The sequence below is a fragment of the Dryobates pubescens genome, chromosome 12 (genome assembly GCF_014839835.1).
Source record: "Dryobates pubescens isolate bDryPub1 chromosome 12, bDryPub1.pri, whole genome shotgun sequence".
Classification (NCBI taxonomy): Eukaryota; Metazoa; Chordata; class Aves; order Piciformes; family Picidae; genus Dryobates; species Dryobates pubescens.
In genome coordinates, this window is record NC_071623.1 from 8,627,606 (window position 1) to 8,648,153 (window position 20,548).

The following is a 20,548-nucleotide window of genomic DNA, read 5'->3' on the forward strand; positions in this document are numbered from 1 at the left end:
GTTGTATACACATGTAGAAAGGGTGAGTTTAAGCCACCTGCTTTTTCACTCAATAGGAGAATGGTCTTGGGTTTGAACCTGCTTTACTCTCAGATCTGCACTTTTTGTCTTTCTTACACTGCAGAAGGTGGGGAAAAATGAGAGTGGTGTCTAGAAAAGCATCAGATTAATGTCTCAAAGGACAACAAATTGAAGCTCTAGCTTAGAGCCTGATTTGGAATTAAACTGCTTAGGTTCACTAGACCATTTTATGGTGACAAAGAAAATCAAAGCTGTTTCCTTACATTTTCCATGGATTTGCAGTTTTGCCTTTGATTTGGTGGCATGATTCAGCTTTGGATGAGCTTGTCTTTGCCATGTCTGTCCTATGTCCTGTTATGTTGAGTTCCTGAACCTGAAATTTTTTGACAGGACTAATTAATCACACAGTGACAATGGCCTTATGTATTAGGGCCTTATTTTCAGAAACTGTTTGTTTATTCCTTAAAATTAAGCTTTACTTTAGCCACAAGAGGCCAGATTTTATTTTAAGAGTTGGTCTTAAATTTATAGGCAAAACTACTGTGGCTCTTGAATGTAGAACACATCAGTTTGATTCCAGTGGGGAAAATAAACATCAAGGATCCAAAACCTGCCACTGATGTGCAGTGTCTAAAACACTTTTTGTTTTTCATGATGGTGCATATTAGTTCTTTCTAGAAGAAAATGCCAGCAGGAATCTGCAAAGGTGCCAAGAACAGATGTGACAGGATGGCTGGTCAGTCTTTTACTTGAGCAAGGAGATGAATTAGCTCACATCTGTGTTCAGAGGCACATACTGTGTGTGACATGAGGGCACAGCTCTCTGTGCTGTGGGCCGCCCAATGCACTGAAGGTCCATTTACAGCTTCCAACTGATGTGCACTGAGGCATTTGGCTTCTGGTAATGCATCTTTGAGTTTAAAATCTAGTCTTCTCTTCTAAACAGATAAGCCTACTTTACTGTCCTTCCAACTGATGTAACCAATGTATTTAACTTTACACATGTTCAAGTGGGAAATAATTCCCAGGTGTGATAACTATAAGTGCAGTATGAGTCCATGTGAATTCCAAAGCTGATATTTCCATTAAGGAAGTGGCATCTTTGTTGTTGTTGTAAGAGTCTCATGTATTTATCTACAAGTTTGGCATGAAAAGCATTTGAGTGTCATAGCTCTATGTTTTTCTAGAAGTATATTAAAAGTCATGAATTTGACTTGGGTTTATGATCTTCATATAGGGCACCTCTCACAACCTGGATATTGTTTGTGTACTTGACACTTTGGCCTTTTCTGAAGAGGCGCAAACAAATTTGCTTTGCACATTTTATTCTCAGTTGTCTGTGACTTAACAGTTATGAGAAAATGGTGCATGAAATTCTGATGTTCCTGCATTATGTGCCAAAGTGATGGAGGAATGGGAAAATCACAGAACGTTAGAGGTTGGAAGGGACCTTCAGAGATCATTGAGTGCAACCCTCCTGCCACAGCAGGATCACCCAGGGTAGTCTGCACAGGAATGCATCCAGGCAGGTTTTGAAAGTCTCCAGAGACGGGGACACCACAACCTCTCTGGGCAGCCTGAAAAGATATTGGCCCCCTCCACTTGACACCCACCCCTCAAGATATTCGTAGACATTGATCAGATCCCCTCTTGGTCTTCTCAAGACTAAACAGCCCCAGGGCTCTCAGTCTCTCTTCACAGCAGAGATGCTGAAGTTCCCTAATCATCCTTGGGGCTCTCCACTGGACTCTTAACTAGGTTGTGCAGAATGTGCTAGGGAGCACTCTGAGACTGTCTTACATAGATCTATTCCTCTTACCACTAAATGCTAATATAAAAGAGGTCAGTGTTAAGTATCAGGAGATTTAGATTCTCTGTATGAAAAAAGTTAACTAAAAAATAATTAGTATGGAGAGATGGTTAGAGGAGGGCCATGAAAATGATCAGGGGGTAGGAGCATCTCTGCTATGAGGACAGGCTGAGGGAGCTGGGGTTGTTCAGCCTGGAGAAGAGAAGGCTCCAGGGAGCCCTAATAGCAGCCTTCCAGTACCTGTAGGGGGCTACAAGGAGGCTGCAGAGGGACTGTTTACAAAGGCCTGCAGTGATAGGACTTGGAGCAATGGTTTGAAATAAGAGGAGATTTAGTTTGGGTGTTAGGAACAATTGCTCTACCATGAGGGTGGTGGAACACTGGAACTTTTTGCCCAGGGAGGTCATTGAGGCCCCATCCCTGGAGATGTCTTCAAATCCAGGCTCAACAGGGCACTGAACAACTTGATCTAGTGAAGGATGTCCCTGCTTACTGCAGAGAGGTTGGGCTAGATGACCTTTGGAGGTCCATTCCAACCCAAACCATTCTGTGATTCCACGATCTCTTGGACCTAGCTGACCTTGGCAATAAATCTGAGTGTGAATTGAAGGACCTAAATAAAATGCCAGTGGGCTTGTAGCTGTCAGGAACTCATCCAGGCAGGTTTGGAATGTTTTCAGAGAAGGAACCTCCATAACCTCTCTGGGCAGCCTGTTCCAGTACCCTGTCACTCTCACAGTGGACAAGTTTTTCTTTCTTTGCTGCAGCTTGCACCCATTGCTCTTTGTCCTGTCATTAGACATCCCTGAGCAGAGCCTGGCTCTGTCCTCCTGACACTGCCCTTCACATCTTTATAAACATGAATGAGGTCACCCCTCAGGCTCCTCTTCTCCAAGCTGAAGAGCCCCAGCTCCCTCAGCCTTTCCTCACAAGGGAGATGTTGCAATATCTTAACTATCTCTTTGGCTCTGCACTGGACTCCTTCAAGCAGTTCCCTGTCCTTGACCTGAGGGCCCAGAGCTGGACGTACCAGATAAGGCCTTGCCATGGCAGAGCAGATGGGAGGAGAATATCTCTGGACCTAGTAACCACACCCCTTCTGATCCATCTCAGGATGCCATTGGGCACAAGGGCACTGTTGCTAGCTCATGGCCATCCTCTTGTCCACCAAGACCCCCAGGTCCCTTTCCCCAGAATTGCTCTCCAGCAGGTCAGTCCCCAAGCTGTACTTGTTCAGCCAGCCTGCAGCAAGATACGAGCTATTGCTTGGCCTTTATTTACCTAACGGAGCACAGCCTTCCAACTCTGGACCCAGCAGAGAGAGGTAGGATGTGGCATTGCAGTGAAGGAGATGCGATTTATGTGGGTAGTGTTGTAATGGCGGTGAATTTTCACTAGATGGCGAAAGAGACCTTGAGATCATTAATCAATTAAGACTTTGTCACGAAGTGGTTTAAATGTTGATTAATCAGGTTTTCCAAACCTTCTTTATTATTTTTTTTTTCAGTTGTGGGTAATCTTTAGCAGAGAAAATGGGGTATATCAGTGTGAATTTGTCAGAGTCTAGTTCATTCTTTATCCCTGTTCAAGTTTTGGTTTATTTTGGAAGATATAAAGGGCAAAAATTTGGGGTAGGAGGAAGTTAAACCTGTTTAAACGGTTTGACCTTTTTGGAAAAGGTAAATGTTTTCCTGTTTTGATCATTAGAAATACATCAGTTCTTACTGCAAATTGGAAAAACAAAAATTCTTTCTGCTTTTGCAATCTAAATGTTCCATCATTGATCAGGAATGCTAGAAGGATTCTTGGACCTTTCACCCCAACCCCCCACGTTACTAAGGGTTTGCCTGGACATTGCTCTTGTAACTCCAGCAGTTGCTTGCATGGAAAAGTAATAGGAAAATATTTACTGTATTTTTAGCTGTCCTTTAATGTAATTTAGCAACTGGAAACAAGATGAGTCGGTGTTGTACAACCAGCCAGCTCTGCAGTAGCAGACAGCCTAAGGTCATGCCTTTCTAGCCTCTTTAAAGGACAAGTCTTTTGATGAAGTGTCAGTTGTCTGATTTCCCAAACACAGGATGCCCTCTGCTGCAGGATTTTCCTACAGGACAGCATAGTTATTGAGAGAATTGGATCTGTAGGCAGCTTGGTTACTAATGGCTGTCACTCAAAGCTGAGGCCTTTTCCAGGTGCTTGCATTTCATTGTTGCATATTTTTGCCCAGGCAGCTAGAAAACTTGCATTTGAAAGGAAAAATAACACACTTGATGTTTTCTGCAGTACTTACAGGTAGGTCTGGTATTACTTTCTGCAAAGTGAATGGGGAAAAGAGGCAAATTGGGTTAATTCCAACTTTTCTCATTCAGATCCTTTAGATACATTCTCAATTAATAATTAGTTTAAGACCCTGGCAGTCAAAAGGAAGGAATAAAAGCATGTTGCTGCCACAGTCTGAGAAAAGAATGGATGAGGGAGGAGAAAGATGAAACAGAGAAAAAAAGAGCTCATTTGACAAAAATTAAGCAAGGGTAGGTAAGCAGGTTAATGGCCATCTATTAGAATTGTCTTCTGTAAAGAGATCCTGGCATTTTGGTGAGGGTTTTTTTAGCAGATAACTTTTTTTCCCCCAAAGTCTTCTTCACCCAGGGAATTGATCATCAGCTCCATTTTCTTAACTACACCTAAAATGTGGTATCCTGAGGTGTGTCAAGAGTGTGTCCAGCAGATTGAAGGAGGTTCTCCTCCCCTCTACTCTGCCCTAGTGAGGCCCCACCTGGAATATTGCATCCAGTTCTGGGCTCCCCAGTTCAAGAGGGACAGGGATCTAAACAGCACCAGGTCTCTCAGCCTCTCCACATCAGGCAGTGCTCCAGTCTTTCATCGTCCTTGTAGCCCTCTGCTGACTCTCTCTCACGGATCTACTCGAGTCCAATGGTCTGTAGAGAAGACTGAGAGGGATCTAATCAATGTCTATAAATATCTGAGGGCTGGGGGTCAGGAAGGAAGGGACAAACTCTGCTCACCTGTGCCCTATGATAGGACAAGGGGCAGTGGATGTAAACTACAGCGCAGGAAGTTCCACCTCAACACGAGGAAGAACTTCCTCGACTGTAAGACTCACAGAGCACTGGAACAGGCTCCCCAGAGAGGTTGTGGAGTCTTCTCTGGAGATTTTTAAGTCCTGTCTGGATGCATTCCTGTGTGACCTGCGCTAGATTCTATGGTCCTGCTCTGGCTAGGGGGCTGGAATCAAGGACCTCCAGAGGTCCCTTCCAACCCCTAACATCCTGTGATCCTGTGATTTGGTTATCCATTCTACAGGAGCTATCATGTAAAAAGGGGGCAGTTATTAGACTCCTGTTTTTTTACCCCTGTTGTGGTATGGAAGATAGAGATTTGTTTAAAAAGGGATTGGAGCCTCCTGAAGTCTCGTATAAGCATAATGTCTGTATTTAAACAGCGAATACAGCATCAGTATAACATTTTTGGAAGACATGAAACTTGGTGGCAAAAGGCTAGGCAAGGAGTTTCTGAGCTGCTTTTAAATAGAAAAATGGCAAATGGAAATCTTAGGAGAAATAGTGCTAAGTTGTTGCCGTGTACCCTGGTGGCCAAGAAAGCCAATGGCATCCTGGCTTGTGTTAGAAGCACTGTGGCCAGCAGGGACAGGGAGGGGATCATCCCCCTGTGCTCAGCACTGCTGAGGCCACACCTCGAGTGTCCTTTTCAGTTCTGGGCCCCTCACTATATGAGGGACATAGAGGTGCTGTAGAGTGTCCAGAGAAGGGGAAGGAGGCTGGAGAAGGGCCTGGGGCACATTACTGAGGGAGCTGGGGTGGTTCAATCTGGAGAAGAGGAAGATGAGGGGAGACCTCATTGCTCTCTCCAACTACCTGAAGGGAGGTTGGAGCGAGGAGGGGGCAACCTCTTCTCCTTAGTGACAAGCAACAGGACCAGAGGAAATGGTCACAAACTGCACCAGGGGAGGTTCAGGCTGAATACTGGGAAATATTTCTTCACTGAAAGGGTTGTCAAACATTGGAATGGTCTGCCCAGGGCAGTGCTGGAGTCACCGTCATTGGGGGTATTTGAGCAGTGTGTGGACCTGACATATAGGGACATGGTTTAGTGTTGCCCTGTCAGTGCTGGGTTGAGGGTTGGGCTGGATGATGTCTGAGGTCTCTCCCAGCCAGATATATTCTGTGTTTCTGTTCCTAAATGGAAACTGTTGGGGTCAAACCAGTTGTCACTGTTGTTAAATTTATCATTATGTGTGCCATTGTGAGCAAGTGAAAAAGCTACGTGTGTTACTCTGCATGCTAATGTCCCAAATGAGTTAGACATTTCAAAAGGGAGGCTGCTTAACCATCTGAAAATGCAAGCAGTATCAAGTAGTAGAAGAATTATGGAATATCTTAACATTTGTTGAAATGAAATATTATTATTGTGAGTCAAGTGCATGAGATGACATCTGGACTGATAGAGACTTTGGCATCTCAAGGAGAGGAAATGAAACGTTTCAATTAAGAAGAATGGTCAGAATATTTTGAGTGAGGAAGAAATTAGTGTGGAGGGGGAGAAAAAGAAATAATATTTTATTTTGGGGCATGTCTTTTATTTTTCACTGGACCAGAAAGGTTTTATTTAATTGATACTCACTAATAGATGTTTGGGAAGATGATCAGATTTGGATTGTTTGTACAGCAAGTGAGATCAATAAAGAGATTTTCTTCTTTTGTGACTGCTTATTTTAAGGTTGTGCTATCACGAGAGGTGTGGTGCCTCTCACTTCCTGACTGCTGATTTCTCTGGATGGGTTATAGCAATTGCATGGCCCCATGGTGAGTTGGATCAGCCTGGTGATCTGAGTTGAAAACTAACTCTAAAGGAAAAGCAAATTGATTTCTGTTGGATCAATGGCTCAGTGACTCGTTGCACACACTTAGAGCTGGTGGAAAGGAGGAGGTTGGAAAGTGGGGGACAGACCCCACTATAAGGAGTCAGGCATGACCAGCCTTTTTTCAGCTCACACTGTGAAACTGTAGGGTTAGTGTTAATAGGAAGAACATGGGAGGACAGGAGGAGGGATGGTGGTTTGGTTGTTGCTTTTCTTCTGTACTTTTGTGTTGTTTTTTTCCTTACGGTTTCCTATCTTGTGTTTTGTTCCTATCTTGAGTCTTAATTTAACCTGGCTATGTAACAAGATATTCCTCACCCATAACTGTGATAAAACTGGAAGTCATGGTACTGGGAGACCTTAAAGAGCAAGGTCTCTGCCACATTCTCTGATCTGAAATTGTAGAAGCCATGTGTGTTGGGCAGAGGGCAGATACCTCAGGATGAGGAAAGAGAGAAACACAACCAGTGTTAACAGGAAAGACTCTCAGGTGTGCTATAAACTATTGGAGAATGCACCTGAATCATGCAGCTCCTGAAGTTCTCTGTGCTTCAGCTTTAGAATAACTGAAAAAATACTTAAATCCTACTTAGAATACTGTAGAGATTATGGGATTCATGAGCAAGAGATCCTTGTGTGGTTCTCTTCTCAGATACTGGCATAGATATATCAGTATCTCCTCTGGAGAGGAGAAGGCTCTAGGGAGACCGTAGAGCTACACTTCAATATCTGAAGGGGACCTGCAGGAAGGATGGGAAAGGGCTGTTTAGAAGTCAGGTTAGATGGGGGTCTGTGCAAGCCGATCTAGTTAAGGATGTCCCTGCTTACTAAAGAGGGAGTTGGACTAGACGACTTGCAAAAGTCCCTTTCAACCCAAAGCATTCTATGATTTCAGGTTTTGAGACTCAACAGCAGCTTCAGTGGTTCTTCAGGGCGTCAGTGCCTCACTCATTTGTGTCTTACATTTATATTAAACTGAAAGTTGGCCTGTTCTGGAAACACTGTGTTTGAAAATCTGGATGGTAGTCAAGTTTTCAAAATAAAAGAGACTTCTAATTAGGGGTTAAAAATAATTTTCCTTTTTAAGCCCTACTCCTTGGAGTATAGAAAAATGATCTAACTGAAGTATCTGTCTCCCACAAGATTAAATAAATATTCATATTGTCCTTCAAAGCTATGACACCTTGATCTCATCATCAAAAAGTTTTCATATGTTTCCTGGGAATGTTGCCCACTCTGCAAAAGCTCACTGGTGCACAGCAGACTGTATTAAAAGCCTTTGCCACAATTGCGTGATCTGTTCTTTATCTTCTTGGATGAATACTCATTTGAGCCTACTAGATCTGCTACTTTCAGGTAATGATTTTAAGAAGGACATTGAGATGCTTGAACGTGTCCAGAGAAGGGCAACAAGGCTGGGGAGGGGTCTGGAGCACAGCCCTGTGAGGAGAGGCTGAGGGAGCTGGGGTTGCTTAGCCTGGAGAAGAGGAGGTTCGGGGGAGACCTTCTTGCTCTCTACCACTACCTGAAGGGAGGTTGTAGCCAGATGGGGGTTGATTTCTTCTCTCAGGCAACCAGCACCAGAACAAGAGGACACAGTCTCAAGCTGCACCAGGGGAAGTTTAGGCTCAAGGTGAGGAGAAAGTTCTTCACAGAAGGAGTTGGCCATTGGAATGTGCTGCCCAGGGAGGTGGTGGAGTCACCGTCTATGGAGGTGTTCAAAAACGGATTGGACATGGCACTTGAAGCCATGGCTTAGTAGTCATGAGGTGTTGGGTGACAGGTTGGACTTGATGATCTTTGAGGTCTTTTCCAACCTTATTGATTCTGTGGTTTAAGGGTAGTGATGATTCTACTCTGACAGAAGAGAAATGCTGAGAGATGGCTTTCTTTGATATGGAGGAAAAAAAAGTTCAGGGGTGGAATTGTGGTCTTCAGTGACCTAATGGAGAGTAGTGAAAAGAAGCCAGAATCTTCCCAGAGATGCACAGGCTTGCACCAGGCAGGTATTGCCCGTTCTTGGGTAGGAGCTTGTGTTAGATGATGTCCAGAGATTCCTTCAAACAAAAATTGCTTCATGATCATCAGTTCAGAAATTCCTTTAATTAACGCTCAGATCTATTGCCAAGGTCAGATAGTTCCAACAGATCAAAGAATCACACAGAGAACAACTTGTCTCAGTGTATATATCAGAATAGTTGGTGTTGGAAGGGGCCTCCAAAAGTCATGTAGTCCTAACCCCCTGCAGTCAGCAGAGACATCCTCCACTAGATCAGCTTGCTCAGAGCCTTGTCCAGCCGGACCTTGCATGCGGCCTCAACTACCTCCCTGGGCAACCTGTTGCAGTGTTACACCACCCTCATGGTAAAGAACTTGTTCCTGACATCCAATCTAAATCTGCTCTGCTCTAATTTCAAAGCATTGCCCCTTGTCCCATCTCTGTAGGCCTTTGGGAACAGTCCCTCTACTGCCTTCTTATAGGCTCCCTTCAGGTACTGGAAGGCTGCTATTAGGTTGTCCCCGTCCAAGCCTTCTCTTCTCCAGGCTGAACAGCCCCAGCTCCCTCAGCCTGTCCTCATAGCAGAGGTGTTCCAGCCCCCCAGTTACCTTTGTGGCCCTTCTCTGAACCTGCGCCATCAGGTCCATGTCCTTCCTGTTTTGAGGGCTCCACAGCTGGATGCAGTACTCCAGGTGAGGTCTTGCCAGAGCAAAGTAGCAGAGTCAAAGTGAAGAAAGCCAGAAGGGTGAAGATACTTCAGCAGGCATACTTGTCTTCCCAGTCTATTTTATTTTCAAAGCTGAAGAAAAATCTTTGGTCTGGCTACTCTGAATGCAGGTTTTGCTGTATAGATGGGTCATGAGGTCTCTTGCTTGAATGACCTTTCACTAGACCTCTGCCAGGATTCAGTGGCTTCATTGAGAAGATATGCATGAGTGGCTTATGGCATTGCCAGCATCAAAACAGACTTAGGAGACAGATTCACACTTTGTTTAAGGCATTTATTTATCTGTGGAAGGTGCACTGTCTGCTGCTGCAAGTACCAATACCTTGTAAGGATATAGGAGATCTCACTGGGCAACGTGAAGACTTTTTCTTGGGTAGCAGATGTGTTTTAACAAGCAGAGGCATACCTGATGAAGATTTCTTAATGTGAGCAAGCAGTGCTAGAACAAAGAAACCTCTAAGTCAGGCACGTAGCCTAAGCTAATTTGTTCAGACTTTGTAGCACAAAGAGGGCTGGATGAAATAAATCCCCCCAAATTTAAGAGTGTGATAGGTGATTGAGAAGCACAGGCAAGGTTAACTCGCTCTCTGCTTTCCTTCCAGTGAATATACGTAATGCAGGAGATGTTGCTAGTGGTAGAGTTGTCTTTAGCTTCAGGCTATGCCCTTTATCAAACTTAAGTGGGTAAGGTTTCAGGGAGCAGGATTAAATTCTATATGTTGATACCTTCTTTACAATTTGATACTCTCTGCATTTGCTGATTTGAGCCAGTAGAAACAGTTGTTCCATAAAATGCTATTTCAATACCCAGATTAGTAAAAGACAAAAAAGAATCATTAATCCAATTCCCCTTTACCTTTCATGTTTAGTCATGTTATGTTTTCGTATATCTTCACCATCAGACTTTTTAAAACACAAGAAGTAGGTTTTTAGGCTGTTTGGAGTGGGAAGTGGTGCAGTTACTTGTGTCACTGAAATACAGTGCTCATCAAAACCAGGGGATGTCATTTGAACCTTACTGCAGGGATTAGTCCCTGGCAGTCATTTCTATGTGAACTTGTGCTGGTCTTGGTCATTACATGAGACTGGACAAACTTGGATAATTTGGATAATAATGAATGGTAAGCCCTGCTTTAGGAAAAAGAAAAACCCCAAAAGGTGTTCTTTTGATAAGTCTTGGATCTGGGTTGGGGAAATACAAGACACCAATATTGGTTGGGCAGTGACTGGCTTGAGAGCAGCCCTGAAGAAAAAGACTTGGGGGTGCTGGTGGATGAGAAGCTCAACAGGAGCTACCAGTGTGCAGTTGCAGACCAGAGAGCAAATAGTGTCCTGGGCTGCATCAAGAGAAGTGTGGCCAGCAGGTCAAGGGAGGTGATTCTCCCCCTCTGCTCTGCTCTGGTGAGACCCCACCTGGAGTAATGTATCCAGATCTGGAGCCCCTGTTATGGGAAGGATCTGGATGTGGGGGAGTGTGTAAAGATGATTAGAGGGCTGGAGCTCCTCTCCAATGAGGACAGACAGAGAGTTGGGGTTGTTCAGTCTGGAGAAGAGAAGGCTGCAAGGAGACCTTGTTGTGTCCTCCCAGTATCTGAAGGGGGCCTACAGGAAAGCTGTTGAGGGACTTTTTAGGGTGTCAGGTAGTGATGGGACTAGGAGGAATGGAGCAAAACTTGAAGTGGGTAAATTCAGATTGGACGTTAGGAATAAGCTCTTCACCGTGAGGGTGGTGAGACACTGGGAGGTGGTGGAAGCCTCATCCCTGGAAGTCTTTAAGGCCAGGCTGGATGTGGCTCTGAACAGCCTGATGTAGTGTGAGGTGTCCCTGCCCATGGCAGCGGGGTTGGACCTAGATGGTCCTTGGGGTCCCTTCCAAACCTGACAATTCTGTGATTCTGTGACATGCAGCCTTCTGGAAAGATGATTCCTGGTTCTTGCTGATGTAGCCAAGCAGTTGCATGGCTCATCAATCTCAGATGGATCATGCCTTGTTAAGTTAATGCTTTCTTTCTAATCACTTGCCTTGTTCATGAACCAGACCACAAAATGTTGTCAGAAAAAGGTATTTAATAATCTGCTTTGATGAAATTCAGGGTCACATTTCATGACAAGTCTAGGTAAGAAGGGTTTCTGTGATAAGAGGTATAGAAGACCTTGAGATACAACTACTTTTCTTTATCCAAGGATAGTAAATTTGTAGAACAGTAGCCAGGGAGAAGAGTTGCAAAGTAATCACTGCACCTGGCTTGTTTTGGCCTTCAGTTTGGTGTTGTGAATTACTCTCTGTGTGACTTCATTCTGTTAGGCAGTACCACATTTGAGGCACTAATAGTTTATCTTCCATTCTCTCTGACTTCAGGGCAAAGAATGTTTTCAGGATTAATTTCATTTTTCTTCCTCAATGCTTCTGATTTGACTGGGATATCAAACTGTGACAGGCTTTGTTGTACCGTGGTTTGGATTTGGAATCTGGAAGAATGCCACAAAACCATAGGGACATCTCAGCTGTTTGCTCAAGTGCATTGAAGCCTTCCTGTTGGCTTTGCACTGTTTGGAACTGGAGTTGTTGCACCTAGAACTTCCTTGCATGTACCCTTTAATTTTTGAGCAATCCATCTGTAAGTCAATGATAGCTCATGTTTTGGGTTGCTTGTGACCTGCTTAATTTCTCCTTTCTGTTCTCCATCTCCCTCAGAAATCACTGTTGTCATCCTCTTGGAATTTAGGCATTTACCATCTGGAATTTGCTCAGAAATCTGTCAGATTCTTTCAATTATAAATGCTTGCCTACCTCACTGTTTTAATATGCAATGTACCTAGGGGTGGTTTTTTTTGGTTCAATGCATAACTTTATATTTTTCAACTTAGAGTTACAAGTAGTCATCCTGGAGCTAAAGAAAAATCAATGAGAAGCCTGTACTTAGACTGAGAACCCCTGCAGAAAGCTTTGATTAGAGAAAAGCTTTAGATCTGACTCTCAGACACAATTGTCCATCAGGTGGCCAGTGATTTTGGCATGTGCTGCTGTATACCACAGATGCTAGAGATGGAAAAAGGTCTGTTACATCATGTAGTTCATCTTTCCAAGTATGTATATAGTTCAGCCAAGGCACAGCTCCTCATGTCTGCATTTTGTTGAAGGCCGCTGTCCGTCAAGAAGCCACTTCCAATTTCACTTTTGTCATGGTTTTTTGATCTCTGATTTTTAATAGATTTAAAGACACTGATTTTGAATAGATTTGAAGGCAGAAGACAAGCTTGCCTTCAGTAGGAATGTGTTAATTGACAGGTGTCCTGAAGTTCCATGTTCTTGGCAGTGGTCCAGGATGACAGAGCAGTAATGATGTAGAAACTGCCATTCCTTCCTGGTGAAAGGATTGGAGGAAATCTGTGAAGTTATTAACTACTATTAGTTTCTAGTAGATTGTGAGGAGATGATTATGATGTCTAATTAGTTGAGATTATCTCCTTTTATACAGAATGTTTGGGGGTTTTGAAAAATTCCTGTACATGCTGTCTTACAGCTTGTACCATTTTTTTTTGCCTCTCTTTAATGTTCTTGGTGGTTACCCTGAGGATTTGAGTAAGGCATCATGTTCCTATTTGTATGTGGCGTAACTAGTACAGTCACTTAATTTATGATTTATTTTATTCAGGCTAAATGGATTCCAGATAACTATCTGTCAGTTGATGCTTAGTTCAGTGGAAATGCTTTCATGTAAATCACAGAACAGTATTTGTGATCTCTAATAAGATTGGACTGAATTTAGGGGACTGAAGTACTTCATCCTGGAATAAACACTTCATCCTGATCTAGTGGAAAGTGTCCTTGCTCATGGCAGGGGGGTCGGAACTAGATGATCCTTGAGGTCCCTTCCAACCCTGACAGTTCTGTGGCTCTGTGAAAAAATACCTTGCTGAATCAAGGGCAGGAGATTATTGTAAACACTGCCACTTTAAAAGACTGTATTGTGCTGACATACATCTGTGTAATTTGAATTGGCTGTGTTGCTCCCACAGTGGGAAATTTCTCACTGATATTAAAAAATTATTGGGAAAAACTGGCACACATGAAATTTTCCTCCTAGTTTGTGTGATGTTTGTAAAGTTGAACCAATATCCTTTGATATATTTTTGCTGTAGACTAAAGTTTCTGTGTTTCTCTAACCAGCTCTTGAGCTGTCGTAGACTATTAGGAATTGATGCCTGATGGGGCAGATGCTTTTCGTTTCATAGAATCGTAGAATTAGTCAAGGTTGGAAAAGACCTTGGAGATCATGAGGTCCAACCATTAACCCTTCTCTGCCAAGGTCACCACTAAACCATATTGCTCAGTGTCACATCTAAACTATCTTTAAACATATCCAAGGGATGGTGACTCTACCCCCTCCCTGGGCAGCCTCTGCCAATGCTTGATCACTCTTACAATGGAAAAAACGTTTCCTAATGTCCAGTCTAAACCTCCCCTGATACAGCTTGAAGCTGTTCCCGCCTGTTCTATCATAAATTACCTGTGAGGAGAGACCAGCACCTACTACCCCTCTATATTGTCCTTTCAGGTAGTTGTAGAGGGTGGTAAGGTCTCACTCAGGCTCCTTTTCCATGCACTGAACAGTCCCAGTTTCCTCAGCTGCTCTTCATTAGAATCATTCTCCAGGCCCTTCACCAGCTTAGTTGCTCTTCTTTGCACCTCTCCAGTCCCTCAATGTCTGTCTTGTACTGAGGTGCCCAGAACTAAACACAGCACTTGAGCTGTGGCCTCACCAAGGTTGAGTACAGGGGGACAGGATGCCATTTTCTTTCTTTGCACCTGGGCACACTGCTTGCTCATATTCAGTCTCATGTCCATTGGAAATCCGGGGTCCCTTTCTGTCAGAGAGCTTTCCCAGCCACATTTCCCCAAGCCTGGAGCTTGGGGTTGTGGCCCAAGTGCAGGATACAGCACTTGACCTTGTTGAGGTATATCCCTTTGACCTCAGCCCACTGATCCAATCTAAGTCTCTCTTTAGAGCCTCCCTACCCTCAAGCAGATCAACACTCTCACTTAACTTGGTGTCATTTTACTTCCTTCCAATTAATTTCTTGATGAAACTGGTTCCTTCTATGACTAGGAGATATTTGCACTTCATAGGGGTCTAATGGCATTCTTAATGACTGTGGTTGCTCTTAGGCTTCTCTGGAAGATTCTGTCCTAATATTGGCTTTTTTTCTGACTGCATAACTATTTTTTTTCTTTTTTTCCCATTCAAATAACCTCCTCCCTGTTAGTGTACAGATCTTTCATAGATTCATAGAATAGAGGACCAGGTTGGAAGGGACCTCAGGGATCATCTAGTCCAACCTTTCAGGGTAAGAATATAGTTTAATGTCATGCTGGGCCTTGAAACTGTGTAATGTAGGGGAACCCACGACGTCCCTTGGGAGTTTATTCCAATAGTTTGAATAGTGAAAATATTTTGTTTGGGCATCCAGTCCATCTTTTGCCATCAGATACTTCAGTGATGGATCCTGAACTTTGATAAATGTTTCAAGAAAATAATTCTGAAAACCTCTTATCTTTTTTTATAGGGGCAAGTCATCAAATTTGATTGCATTATTTATTTCCCAACCTTCCCCCCCCACCCCCACCCAAAAAGATGGGCTTCTGACATGCTGACCAAGGGAAGATTAATAAATTGTGGCTTTTGTTTGTGTCTCTCAGTTTTCAGCTGGCAGCAGAAGCCTGTGTCACTTTGCTCTGTCATAAATACTGTGTTAAATTACAGCAATTTTTTATTTTTTTTTTAAGAAACTGTTTGATTTTTTGCCAGGGATTCCTGAGCCATCTAGTAATAGTTTCAGGGATCCTATTCCTTCCCTGAAAATCAGTGCCAATTTTGGATTGTGCAGCTGTCCTAGTTTCCTTTTCATTAATTTTCACTGTAGGAATAAATGTTTGTTGTCCAATGTTTATTATATTAGCTTATTTAAAGTCAGTTATTGCCTTCTCCACATAGATCTTGCTTCAGGTTTTGGGTTCATTTTCCTAAAATAGGGGGGAAAAAAAGGGGGGGAAAAAAAAAGAGAAGATTAGATCTGCTGGAGGAGATCTAGATGGTAAAGCAGTATGAAGTGGCATTTATTTGACTATTCCAGAAATGATCCTTCTGTTATTCCATACAGGACTGCATAGCTTTTGGCTCAGCTGGTCTGTGTAATAGGGGAGAGCCTCCCTGCTAAGTCAAGCAAGTCCTTTTTGCTTTGAGAAGCGTGTAAGGCATGCCTGGTAGTAGATTAGCACAATTATCAAGTATCAGTACTGACTTAGTGTTCGTCCCTGGCCTTTTCCATCTTAACTTTAAGGAAAGCCTGTTTTGTGACTGGCTGTCTGCCCCTCTTTGAGAGGAACTGGGGTTAAGAGTTTATTAATAGCTTGGGGTGTACGTAGAACATCACAGACTGGTGATACTCTTAAGCATACAGTTTTGTACAACACAATGCTTCTTTCACTAAGATCTTCAAAGACAGGATTGGAAGCAGACATCATTAATGGTATTTGAATTTTTATAGTCTGGCAAGTTTTTGTTACAACAAAAACAACAAACCAACCTCATTCCTGTTTGTAAAGATGTGAGGGGAAGTACGAGGAGGACACAGCCAGGCTGATGTCCAATGATAGGACAAGGGGCAATGGGTGCAAGCTAGAGCAGAGGAGGCTTCACATGAACATAAGGAAAAAGTTTTTGACTGTAATGGTGTCAGAGCCCTGGAACAGGCTGCCCAGAAAGGTTGTGGAGTCTGCTCTGGAGGCGTTCCAAACCCACCTGAATGCATTCCTGTGTGACCTACTCTAGGTGCTCCTGCTCTGGCAGTGGAGTTGGACTGGATGACCTTTTGAGGTCACTTCCAACCCCTAATGTTCTGTGATCACCTGAAAAACCAACAAGCTTTTTGCATGCTTTGCAGAGCACAGAGGTGCTGGGGTTTATCTTTAATTTTCAATATTTGTGTTGTAGCAAATAGTTGGTTTAGGACTATAGTTATCTACCATAAAGAGACCAGTGATTCACACTCGTTCAGTGGAGGGAATACATAGAATACCAGGTTGGATGGGACTTCAAGGATCACCTAGTCCAACCTTTCAGGGTAAGAATATAGTTTAAATAAGGCCCCCAGCACCCTGTCAAGCTGGGCCTGTTCTGAGCTGTTGCAGTGAATGCTGATGAGGATGAGTTTGTGAAAACCTGAGAGGAAGATGCATACCTATAATGAAAAAAGGTTTGCTTTTAACTGCTTTTTAAGTGCTTAAATGTGAAGTCAGCTGTACTTAAGTTCTTGGAATAGAGCCAGGAGTGGCAAACAAATTTTCCTAGACAGCAAGGAATTGATTTCCTTTTATTTATTTCAAAAACATTTTTCTCTTTCCTCTTTTCCATGTTTCTTCCAAAACGAGTGCTTGAATCATCCTTCTTGGTGTGTGCTTAATTGGGGATGGAGTGGAGTTGTTGATGGGTAGTTTAAGAGGAGATTAACTGGCCAAAAATACCAGCAGCTTCTCTGGTAACTTCAGAGCCTTGAAGTCAAAACCTGAAGGAGACACATGAAAATGACTTTGACCTCAGCAGGTTAAGAAGTTGAATGTCGAGAATAAAACAAAACTATCCAGAAAAGACAGCTGTGGATCTTGCAAGTCACAAAAATAACATGAAAATACTGAATGCTCAGAGCTGATGAAGGCAAATATTGCATCCCACTGAAGGGCAAACCACTTTGAGTCCAGAAGTGTGCAAAAAGTGAAAAGAGCCTGAATAATGAGTTCTATTCCATATAAATAATTAACATAGCAAAATAATATTGAGCTGTCAAAGTCAAACTTGAAACTCAATGTCTGCATTTAAACAAATTCCTTTTTATGGAGGAATGAGAAGCTCAACATGAGCCACCAGTGTGCACTTGCAGCCCAGAAAGCAAATCATATCCTGGGCTGCATCCAGAGGAGTGTGACCAGCAGGTGTAGGGAGGTGATTCTCCCCCTCTACTCCACTCTGATAAGACCCCACCTGGAGTACTTCATCCAATTCTGGAGCCTCTTATTACAGGAAGGATCTGGAGGTGCTGAAAGGTGTCCAGAGAAGGGCCACAAGGACTAGCAGAGGGCTGGAGCTCCTCTCCTATGGAGGCAGACTGAGAGAGTTAGGGCTGTTCAGTCTGGAGAAGAGAAGGCTCCAAGACCTTATTGTGGCCTCCAGTGTCTGAAGGAGGCCTACAAGAGAGCTGGGGAGGGACTTTGTAGGGTGTTCAGTACTGATAGGATTGGGGAGAATGGAGCAAAGCCAGAAGTGGGTAGATTCAAATTGGACATTAGGAAAATGTTCTTCACCATGAGGGTGGAAAGACACTGGAACAGGTTGCCCAGGGAGGTGGTGGAAGCCTCATCCCTGGAGGTTTTTAAGGCCAGGCTGGATGTGACTCTGAGCAGCCCGATGTAGTATGAGGTGTCCCTGCCCAAGGCAGGGGGGTTGGAACTGGATGATCCTTGGGGTCCCTTCCAACCCTGACAATTCTGACTTCCTGAAAAAGAAATGCAGATGGGCTGCATAGGAAGTCTGTATATTAGGGTGAGAGTCACTGCTTGGGTAGGTTCGGGGTTTGGGTTTTACATTTGGTTTTTTTTTCCTTTTTCATTTGTTTCTTTTTCCTACAGCGGAGAGCAGCTGGCTAAGGTCTGTGGAAGTCGTGCTGCCAGCTCTGCTCGTTTTCTTGCCGATGCCTTGTGTTGAACTCTTCCTGGAGGATGAAGTGTCTCTTGGCACATTTGTTGCCATCTGCTGTCTCTGTTGATAAGGTTTAGTTAACACTTTACCCAGGAAAGTGCATGATGTAGTTTCAAAACCTTCTCCATTTACCTGTTGTTGTGGGGTTTAGGCAGGTCCTCTTCTAAGTGTTTTCCACCTGATGCATATCATTACTATTCCAGCTGACTAACATGGAAAATGATAATTGAAGCTACAAGCCTATTACATAGTAAGCTTTAATTAGTTAAACAGCTTTGTATTCATTTACTGTTGGTGCTAACGTTCTTGAAATTAATTGGCACTGACGGAGGTTCAAAGTTGATCTCCAATCATTGCTGTTACAATGTGCTACATTACCAGGTAACTTGGCTTATTTGGTGATTTAATTCTCAATTATTGCTGCAAGTTAACAAGGCCAGAGTAATTATCTGAGGAACAATAGCTGTGCTGGTGAGGCAGATGCAGCCAGACCTTTCCAGTGGAGTTTGAGTGCCTGCTGTATTCCAGGGAACAGGCAAGGGAAGGTGATTTAAGTATCTGCTACCTAATATCCACACATACTGAGAGATACCATATTTAGGACAAGGGGCAGTGGGTGCAAGCTGGAGCCTAGAAGGTTCCATGTGGACATTAGGAAAAACTTTTTCACTGGAACAGGCTGCCCAGAGAGGTTGTGGAATCTCTTTCTCTGAAGGCACTCAAAACCCACCTGGACACATAGTTGTATGACCTACTGCAGGTGCTTCTGCTCTGGCAGGAGGGTTGGACTGGATGATATTTGGAGGTCCCTTCCAACCACGAATGTTCTGTGATTCTGTGGTCTCTGTCACCCAACAGCAGATGGGGGAAGATTTTGGGGATAGCACACTTCAGATCTTCTGTTAGGCTAACAGAGTTCCAGTGTGAGAACAACAGCAATGTCAATAGCTGTAATTTATCAATGTCATCAACCCCTGGCCTGTGCAAGCCATCAAGGCAAACATGGGATCATAGAACCACAGAGTGTTAGGGATTGGAAGGGACCGAGTCCAACCTGCCTGCCAGAGTAGGAGCACCTAGAGCAGATCACACAGGAATGCATTCAGGCAGGTTTGGAATGTCTCCAGAGAAGGAGACTCCACAACCTCTCTGGGCAGCCTGACCAAGGCTTTAGCACTCTCTCAGTGAAAAGTTTTTTCTTCATGTTCATGTGTTCTGCTCTGGCTTGCCCCCAGTGTCCTGGCTCTGTCCTCCTGACACTGCCCTTCACATCTTTATAAACACCAATGAGGACACCCCTCAGGCTCCTCTTCTCCAAACTAAAGAGCTCCAGTTCCCTCAGCCTGTCTTCATGAGGGAGATGTGGAACATCTTCCTAACATCCAATCTGAATCTACCCATTTCTATTTTTGTTCCATTCCCCTTAGTTCTATCACTACCTGATGCCCTACAAAGTCTCTCCCCAGCTTTCTTGTAGCCCTCTTCAGATACTAGAAGCCAAAATAAAGTCTCCTTGGAGCCATCTTTTCTCTAGACTGAATAACCCCCAACTCTCTCAGTCTGTCCTCACTGGAGAGGAGCTCCAGCCCTCTAATCATCCTCATGGCCCTTCTCTGGACATGTTCCAGCACATCCAGATCCTTCTTGTAATAGAGGCTCCAGAATTGGATGCAGTACTCCAGGTGGGGTCTTATCAGAGTGGAGTAGAGGGGGAGAATCACCTCCCTTGAGCTGCTGGCTATGCTTCTCTTGATGCAGTCCAGGATGTGATTGGCTTTCTGGGCTGCAAGTGCACACTGGTAGCTCCTATTGAGCTTCTCATCCACCAGCACCCCCAAATCCTTTTCTTCAGTGTTGCTCTCAAGCCAGTCGCTGCCCAGCCTATATCGGTGCTTGGGATTGCCCCAACCCAGATGCAGGACCTTGCATTTCATCTTGTTGAACCTCATGAGGCTGGCATGGGCCCAGTTCTCCAGCCTGTCAAGGTCCCTCTGGATGGATCCCTTCCCTCCAGCATGTCTGCTACACCACACAGCTTGGTGTCATCAGCAAATCTGCTGAGGGTGCACTCAATACCACTGTCCATATCACCAACAAAGATGTTAAACAAGACTGCTCCCAGTACTGATCCCTGAGGGACTCCACTTGTCACTGGCCTCCGCTTGGACATGGACCCATTGACAGCCACACTTTGGGTGCACCCATCAAGCCAGTCCTTTATCCACTGAATGGTCCATCCATCAAACCCATACTGCACCAGCTTGGAGACCAGGATGTGGTGCAGGACAGTGTTGAAGGCTTTGCTCAGGTCCAGGTAAATGACATCAGTTGCTTGGCC

The 20,548-nt window shown here is 44.0% G+C and overlaps 1 protein-coding gene across 1 annotated transcript in view; it reads left to right on the forward strand.

Annotated features, from left to right (window-relative positions):
• POLA1 (DNA polymerase alpha 1, catalytic subunit) overlaps positions 1-20,548 on the forward strand; it is a 230,972-nt gene that overhangs the window by 47,483 nt on the left and 162,941 nt on the right. The window lies entirely within an intron of this gene.